The 8,541-nt window shown below is 40.5% G+C and overlaps 1 long non-coding RNA gene across 1 annotated transcript; it reads left to right on the top strand.

Moving 5' to 3' along the window:
* Positions 1 to 548: 548 nt before the first annotated feature.
* On the top strand, positions 549 to 1,134 carry LOC123117918 (uncharacterized). Its single transcript, XR_006457558.1, has 2 exons — positions 549 to 692; positions 839 to 1,134. It is a non-coding gene; the product is annotated as an uncharacterized lncRNA (long non-coding RNA).
* The last annotated feature ends 7,407 nt before the right edge of the window (positions 1,135 to 8,541 follow it).

Here is an 8,541-nt window from a genome sequence, read left to right as displayed (position 1 = left end):
GGGGGGGGGGGGGGGGGGCGCTCACCGACAGAATGGGTCTGCCCAGACGTGTCTAGATTCAGCCAAGGCTCCACTAAAATGAAAAAAAGATTATTATTTTTAAATAGGAAATCAGCAAATGAAATATCAAATGAAACATGGAATATACCATCCATTCACTTTTATAAGTTGTGTCATTTTTGTAAAATTCAAACTTTTCTAATTTTAACGAACTTATAGAAAAGATATTAAGATCGGCAATACCAAGCAGTATAATTAGATCCATCGCGCAATATATTCTCATATTTTATTTATTTATTATTGAACGTCCATATAGCTTCTAGAAACATGTTCAAAGATAGAAAATTTTAACTTTTGAAAATAACAATTAATGCACCTTATAAAAAGGCGCGGGGGAATGAACTATTCCTTGCCAAAAAATAGAAGGAATTAATTACCTGTCAAAAGACGTGCATGGCCAAATAACAACCTGGCATTATAATTTCCTACCATTCAATGTACTCCTATATAACCCTGCTTTAAGTTTTTGCCACACATGTCTATCTAAACCTCTCCCTATATACCAGTAGTCTCGGCGAAAACACAACCAAAGAGCAACAAAAACTATTGCAACATCTACATGGAGAAGTGCACGAAGCGCCTCCAGCCATTAGCGCTCCTTCTTCTCGTATGCTTCGCTACTCATGCACAATGTAAGCAGTACATACTTTACATCTTTGTTTTCTCGTGTCCCTTCTTGCTGTGTTTTTGTGCAACTTAATTTCATAACCATGAGTAATAAGGACAACGAGTAACATATCCCTAATGTCTATCCTCATTTGTCTTAATAATTCCATAGGCAGTGGCACAGAGTCTGGTGACGCCGAGGCTTTTGCGTGCTACAAGCTTGATGTTTTCCCATCCTGCAATCCAAAGACAAGTCGATGCTACTGTTGTACAATGGATCAGTGCAAAACCCGCTATGGCACAATGGATGAGTGCCAAGCTCACTGTGTAGCTTCGCCTTTGGGTGTAAATGAGTCAGCGGCGCCCTTCTCCTCCTATGTACTTCCATGAAAGTGAATGGAGTATTATGTTTGTTTCCTTGGGAAAAAAAGGTTGGAGCCCAACTTTTTATAGAAATCTTTAATATGATGTTCCACTGGGGATGCCACTAGCTTTACAACCAAAGAACAAAATATAAACAACCAGCCAGCACATAGCTGCAACCGAGATGAACAAATCCATGCAACACAGGCTACAACTAGTACACGTGACTGAAGACAACGAACCTAACCGGCCTACACCCTCGTGCCCCAGCAAGTCGCACCCTTTTCAAGAAAGAAACCTTTTCGAAAAACTAACTTCATGCGTACACCCTTGGCTCATTAGATTGATTGTTACCTAAAACCTGCCACTAAAGCACATCAAGATGAAAATTGGAAACTTCATCTGCTTCACCGTATAGTTTACACCCCGCTTCAATCGACCATCTTTTGTTCATCTCTACTATTAAAGAGGAGTTGGTCGTTGTACTTTCGACTCCGCCTCCACCACTTCCCACGTCCCCCTCCCCACATCCAACATTAACTCAATCAAATCAAATCAAATATTACCAAAATCTCAACTAAATCAATACTTCTCTTGTATTCCATTACCCACACCCAAATCAAATCAAATCTGACCAACACCTCACCCAAGTCAAAACTTTCCTTCCCTGCCCCTATTCATACTCAAATAAAATGTTAACAAAATCTAGAATATAAGGGGTGCAAGATCTATGTCGGACGATATTGATGTTGATCCACTAGAATATGCATGTCCCCATTGCAACGCACGTGCATTTAGCACGTAAGAGTAGTTTTCATCTTAATCCCCCCAAGAACATCCAAGTGAAAATTTAGAACTTTAGGGGGGTCCATTAATCCCACATTCGATGATTTCTCACCCCCTAGAGGCATGGCCTGGGACAAAGTAACTTTGACTCCGGGGAATGACATCGAAAAATAAAAACTTAAATGGCTTGGGACAAAGGCACTTAGACCCAACGAAATGATGTCACCAAAGAAAACCTTAAGGCTTTTTATTGGTTATTACTTGGGAGAAATGACCGAGGGAAAAACACGAAGGGGAGATTTTGAAGAGCACATGGAATCCCCTTCTCCCATGTGTGTGGGGGGAGGGGTGTCTCCCTCACCCCCGTTCAATTTAGCAACAAGGGGGAAGGGGTAGGTAGGCGTTGTGACTCTTAAATGATTCATCTGGTTTTGAACCAGTAAGGACATGCCATGGCTAGGCTTATGAGTAGATGTATTCAACCACTAGAGAACGCCATCACTAAGGGATGGATTCGCTGGAGTGGAGTTTGCTAGAGTCCATATATACTTCTCGCTGGTAAGGTTAGAGTCCAATTCGATAGCAGAAGGAAGGTAAGGCATGCAGATCGCGAGATCAAGGTAGCTGAAAAAGGTTTGATCATTTTCATCTTTTATTAAAACTGGGAAACTGAAGTGCTCCTCCATTTGAAGTTTGGACTCAATTATAGTTGTCTACTCGACTACTGAAACTTGTAGCATCTCAAGGACCTCGATCCTTGCAAAGCAAGGGATGATCTTGATAAAATAAAAGAGGGAATGAGACATTTATTAGTCACATCTACATATCATGTAAGAAGGCAATAGGTTATGAAATCATCTATAGGGGGGTGAGACATTTATTAGTCACATCTACTAACATACTGTCTTTGATTTGAAGCCCGCTCGAAGCACAATGAAAAAGCGATTGGTTGTCATCCATCTTTGCCCCTGTTCGACTACTATGTAGCACCCCTTAACCCGGCTATCGCCACGACAGGGACACACCGGATCAATTGATGCGTTCACAACAAATTGCATGCATATGTAAGATACTTATTAAACTCATGTTGTGGAAAACTATTTTAAAATGGAGTCACATCATTTTTTAATTAATTAACCATTTGCACACTCAAATTGTGATAATTAAAATCAGGTTGTACATACTAATTAATCAATCTACTACATGTGTATAATCGATCTAAACTATGTACATATAACACAAATAAATCGATCTAACTAATCTAGGTACACTGGCCAAATAAACTAAATTTAACTAAATGCAATAAACTAAGTATACGCATTCATACGATTGAGGGTGGCCGGATTGAACTCACCAGCACATGTGGGGGCAGATCGAAAGGAGGACGCCGCCATGGGCAGTACACGTACTAGCTTGGCGCGTGCACACCGGCCGCCCGAACGCCGCCAATAATCGTCGGCGTCGAAACTCTGGCGACCACGGATTTCGCGATTAGAATGGTGAACGCGGCGGAGAGAGAGGTCGCAAAAAGATGGGGAGAGGAAGAGGAGTGAGTGGGCGTGAGCAGGAAGTTATTAAAACTCATGCCGGATGGTTTGTATGCACACGAACTAGTAGTGTTTGCACTAAGCGAACGCTGCTAACGTACGTGACGGTTTGCATACCAAAGACCAGCCACGTGTGGAACAAGCAAACTCGGCTAAGATTGTAGAACTGGCAGCGTGCAGCTCCAGAGCAAACGCTGCTAAGTACTCCCTCCGTTTCTAAATATAAGTTTTTTAGGCATTTCAAATGGACTACAACATACGGATGTATGTACACATATTTTAAAGTGTAGATTCACTCATTTTGCTCCGTATATAGCCACTTGTTGGAATCTCTAAAAAGACTTATATTTAGGAACGGAGGGAGTACTTGACATTTGATTTAACAAGAAAAATTTAAACACATTCTAAAATTCTTGAAACTTGGTGTGCTGTCCTTATATGACTCCTTCGATTAGTGGTTAAAATTACAAAATGTTAATCCAAAGTTTAATATAGATTCCTTCCAAATCGAAGCTAGGTTTCGCCATGGGTAATCTTAAGAGTTCTGAAAAGTGTGCCTACTTTGAGAGAGAGATGGTAGTTTTGTCGTATATTTCACTTCAAAAGTTTGTTGGCATATTATATGCATCATTTTATAGTAACATGCACACTTATGGATTTACTGAATGTTGTTTCGAATTTTGAAGGGGGGTGAATATAGAAAATAACTTAGCAGCGTTCGATTGTTAATACACGTTGCTAGTGTGCGCAACATGGGCGTTTGTTCCGATAGAATTTTATAAACTAAACTTTATAAACTAAATTTTTATGAGACATTTCAAACACTACGAGATTTTCGTATTTCTAAACCTGAATACTCCCTCCGTCCCAAAATTCTTGTCTTAGATTTGTCTAGATACGGAAGTATCTAACACTAAAACGTGACTTGATACATCCGTATTTAGACAAATCTAAGACAAGAATTTTTGGACAGAGGGAGTATATACTACTAGAGCTTGGGCTATTTATTTGGCAATGGCCATGTGCATGTCAGTTGCTGATTTTACAGTAAGTGTAATTCAATTTAGCTAATACTTGTACATCTCCAACTATTATAAGAAACTTTTGGGGCCCTCGAAGAACACTTCGTGTCGCTTGATGAGCACGCAGTCGGGGACATACCTCAACTTAACGCAGACGAAAACGAGGTTAGGTGTTTGAAGCGGTAATAGAGATGAAACAGAATAAAGCGCCTGGACCTGATGGGTTTCCAGCAGAACTTTACAAGAGATGTTGGCATATCATTAAGGGGGATCTTATGCCAATGTTCCATGATTCGTTCAACGGGCATCTGCAGCTTTTCCACCTCAATTTTGTAACAATTACGTTGTTGCCAAAAAATGAGGAGGTTGTGCGCATTGAGCAGTTCAGACCGATCTGTCTACTCAATGTGAGTTTCAAAATCTTCACCAAGGTAGGCACAAATAGGTTGACGCGGATTGCTCATTCGGTGGTGCAATCAACTTAGACGGCATTCATGCCCCGAAGACACATCCTCGAAGGGTTGTTGTCTTACATGAAATTAAACTAAAAGAAACTGGACGGGGTTATCTTCAAAGTGGATTTTGAGAAGGCGTATGACAAGGTCAAGTAGCCCTTCCTACAACAGGCCTTGCGCATGAAGGGGTTCAATGAAGCCTGGAGGAAACAGGTGGATTCCTTCGTTCAGAAAGGTAGTGTTGGGATTAAGGTGAATGATGACATAGGTCATTATTTCTAGACGCATAAAGGCTTAAGACAAGGGGATTCGATGTCCCCCGTCATGTTCAACATAGTAGCAGACATGTTGGCAGTTCTTATTGGTCGGGCAGAAGAGAATGGCCAAGTAGGAGGGTTAGTTCTGCATCTAGTGGATGGGGGAATGTCCATACTACAGTATGCAGATGATACAATTCTTTTCATGGAACATGATCTCACAAGGGCTAGAAATATGAAACTAGTACTTTGCTTGTTCAAACAATTGTCGGGACTTCAAATTAATTTCAACAAAAGTGAGTTGTTCTGCTTTGGAAGAGCCAAAGAGGAACAAGATGCTTACAGACAGTTGTTCGGTTGTGAAATGGGTTCCCTACCGTTCAGTTACTTAGGGATTCCAATTCACCACCGCAGACTATCGAATAAGGAGTGGAAGTATATCTAGGATCGATTTGAAAAAAGACTAAGTTGCTGGAAAGGAAAACTTATGTCTTATGAAGGGCGGCTAGTGTTGATAAACTCAGTTCTTACTAGTTTGCCGATGTTCCTTCTATCATTCTTTGAAGTATCGGTAGGGGTACGGAAAAGATTAGATTTCTATCGATCCCGCTTTTTCAGGCAATCTGATGAGGTTAAGAAGAAATACTGATGGCGGGGTGGGATATCATTTGCAGGCCCAAAGACCAAGGTGGGTTAGTGATTGAGAACCTAGAAGTTCAAAATAAGTGTCTCTTAGGCAAATGGTTATTTAGATTATCTGTTGAGACTGGGGGAATTTGGGTACAAATTCTGCGCAATAAGTACCTATATTCCAAGACTTTAGCCCAGGTTACCGCTAAACCTAATGATTCGCGGTTTTGGAAGGGGTTAATGAGGATAAAAGATACCTTTTTCATGGGGTGAAATTCATCATTGGCAATGGTAACAAGAATAGATTCTGGGAAGATGCGTGGTTAAGGGAGACGCCCTTAGCCATTCAATATCCCACTTTGTATAATATTGTACAATGTAAGAAAGTCTATGTTGCTACAGTATTACAATCGGTCCCCTTAATATCCAATTCAGGAGGTCCCTGGTGGGGGAACGATGGAACTCTTGGCTGCATTTGGCTCGCAGGCTAATGGATGTTCAGCTTTCGAACCAACCAGATACCATTCATTGAGAACTATCTACGAACGGTAGCTTCTCGGTGAAATCTATGTATTTGGACCTAATTGTTTCTGGGCCAATCCCGAGGTCTCTTCACATCTGGAATATTAAAGTGCCGCTTAGAATTAAAATCTTCATGTGGTTTGTGCACAAGGGAGTGATATTAACAAAAGTTAACCTGGTAAAGCGAAGTTGGGTCGGTAGTTCCCGATGTTGTTTCTGTAACAATGATGAGACGATTCAACACCTCTTTCTCGATTGTCCGTTGGTCAAAATACTTTGGCATACTCTTCATATAGCCTTCAATGTGAATCCTCCTATTAGCATCAACACGTTATTTGGGATGTGGCTACATGGTGTGGATTTAAATATCGCAGGACATATTTGGGTAGGGATATGTGCACTATTCTAGGCTATATGGAACTGCATAAATGATATGATCTTTAACCGGAAAAACATTAACAACTTTTTGCAGGTTACCTTCAGAACCACTGCTTGGATCCGTATGTGGTCGTTACTCACTCATGCGAACTTCCAGGAGCTTTTGGTTACTAAGTGCAACCGGTGGGAGACGGTAGCATGGGGTATCATCAACCGATTTGGATGGCGAGCTAATAATAGGCTAGATGTTTAGTCATTGTTGCCTATTTTTTACGCCGGCTGTGGCATCTCTTTATTCCTTTGGTTGTTTCTGGAATCTGTTTGGGAGTCAGTACTGGCCCTGAGATCTTGTTACCGTACTTTGTCTTAATAAAAATAGGCCGCATGTGTCGCTCTGATGCAGAGGCCGCGGGCTATCCTCCTTTCAAAAAAAAAAGCTAACACTTGTACATCCGGAACAGGTCTTCAGTTTAGAACTTTAGATAGGCGAGCAATGATCACAGCAACTGCAGGCTATCAATAATGAGATCTGTCTGCTTTCTTCAGATATGTGCAACTGAACTTATTCAGTCATCAAACAACATGGTACATGTTCTAGATTGTAGTGATCTTGGGTGACATAACCCATTATTCCTGCATAAGCTGGGCATAGTACTTCATATTTCAAATGTCTAAACCTAAATTCCAGTGTATCTGACCTCATACATGACTACAGTTAGGCGATGCTCCTTGACTTGTTAACCTTGCAACTGGATTTCACTAGTCTTTCTAGTTACCAGGCCAAGTGAATTTGTCAAATTCAAACAAGTGGAAAATACAGGTCTAGAGATTGAAAATCATGAACAGATGGACGGCAGAGCAAATAATTTACTTTAGGACAGACATAGGAGTATGAGTGTATCACAGTCACAGGACTTGTAACCCATTGATCAATTCTCATAACTGGAAACAGATAATGATTTGTTAAGTTGCACCCTGCAAATACAAATGATGAACATATATGAGAAAATATATAGCATCTTGTTATTTATTGTCTGGTTGTGCCTGCCTATAATCTGTAAGTTGCACTTCTCCATACAATCCCTCAAGATGGTCTATGTTTTATGCGGCAGAATGAGGTGTTATCTTGGTTCTAGAATGTTTAATTGAGTTGTTGTGGTTATTCGGTCCTTTTATAGGACCTTGTTTCTAGCATAGTAAGATCACCGAATTTGCCATCTTAATTTTTTAAAAATGGGTCTATCTAGCTCTTATCAAGCATAAATCGGTTTATGCCTTAAATGTGAATAACCAGGACATTAAAACAGGGATGCGACATCAACCAAACTTGCTTAATTATCCACTGCATGACCTGATTGTTTCCTGGGACCAAACTCCTCTATCTAACCGTGAATATATTTGGCAGCGATCATGTGTGTATCACTTGCTGATTTTTATAATTAGTGTGGTTCAGTTTAGCCAATACATATACATCAAGAATAGGTCTTCATTTTAGATAGAAAATCAAGCAATGCATATAACCAGAGCAATGATCACAGCAACTGTAGGCTATCAAGGATGGGTTTTCTCTGCATTTGTTTCAGAGATGTGCAACTGAACTTGTTCAGGCAGAATGTGGTGATATTGGGTTGGGCAACAACCAATTACGGGAAAGTGCTTCTGTGGCTAACCGTGTATTCTACAGAAGCTGGGCATAGCATAGGTGAAACGTTGGCATTTGGTAGTACTCGACATGCACAAATGTCTGAACCTGAACTCATACTACGTGACAGGTAAAATAAAATACAGGTTGGGTATATTATCCTTGGCTTCTTCAGCTCGCAACTCTGACTTCGACTAGTTTTTCTAGTAACTAGATCATGTGAATTTGTCAGATTCAAACAATTGGTAAATACAAAGATTTGTCGGACTGCGC

Source organism: Triticum aestivum, chromosome 5B, assembly GCF_018294505.1.
Source record: "Triticum aestivum cultivar Chinese Spring chromosome 5B, IWGSC CS RefSeq v2.1, whole genome shotgun sequence".
Taxonomy (NCBI): Eukaryota; Viridiplantae; Streptophyta; class Magnoliopsida; order Poales; family Poaceae; genus Triticum; species Triticum aestivum.
The sequence above is the reverse complement of the archived record's forward strand: the minus strand, read 5'-3'. Positions and strand labels throughout refer to the sequence as shown.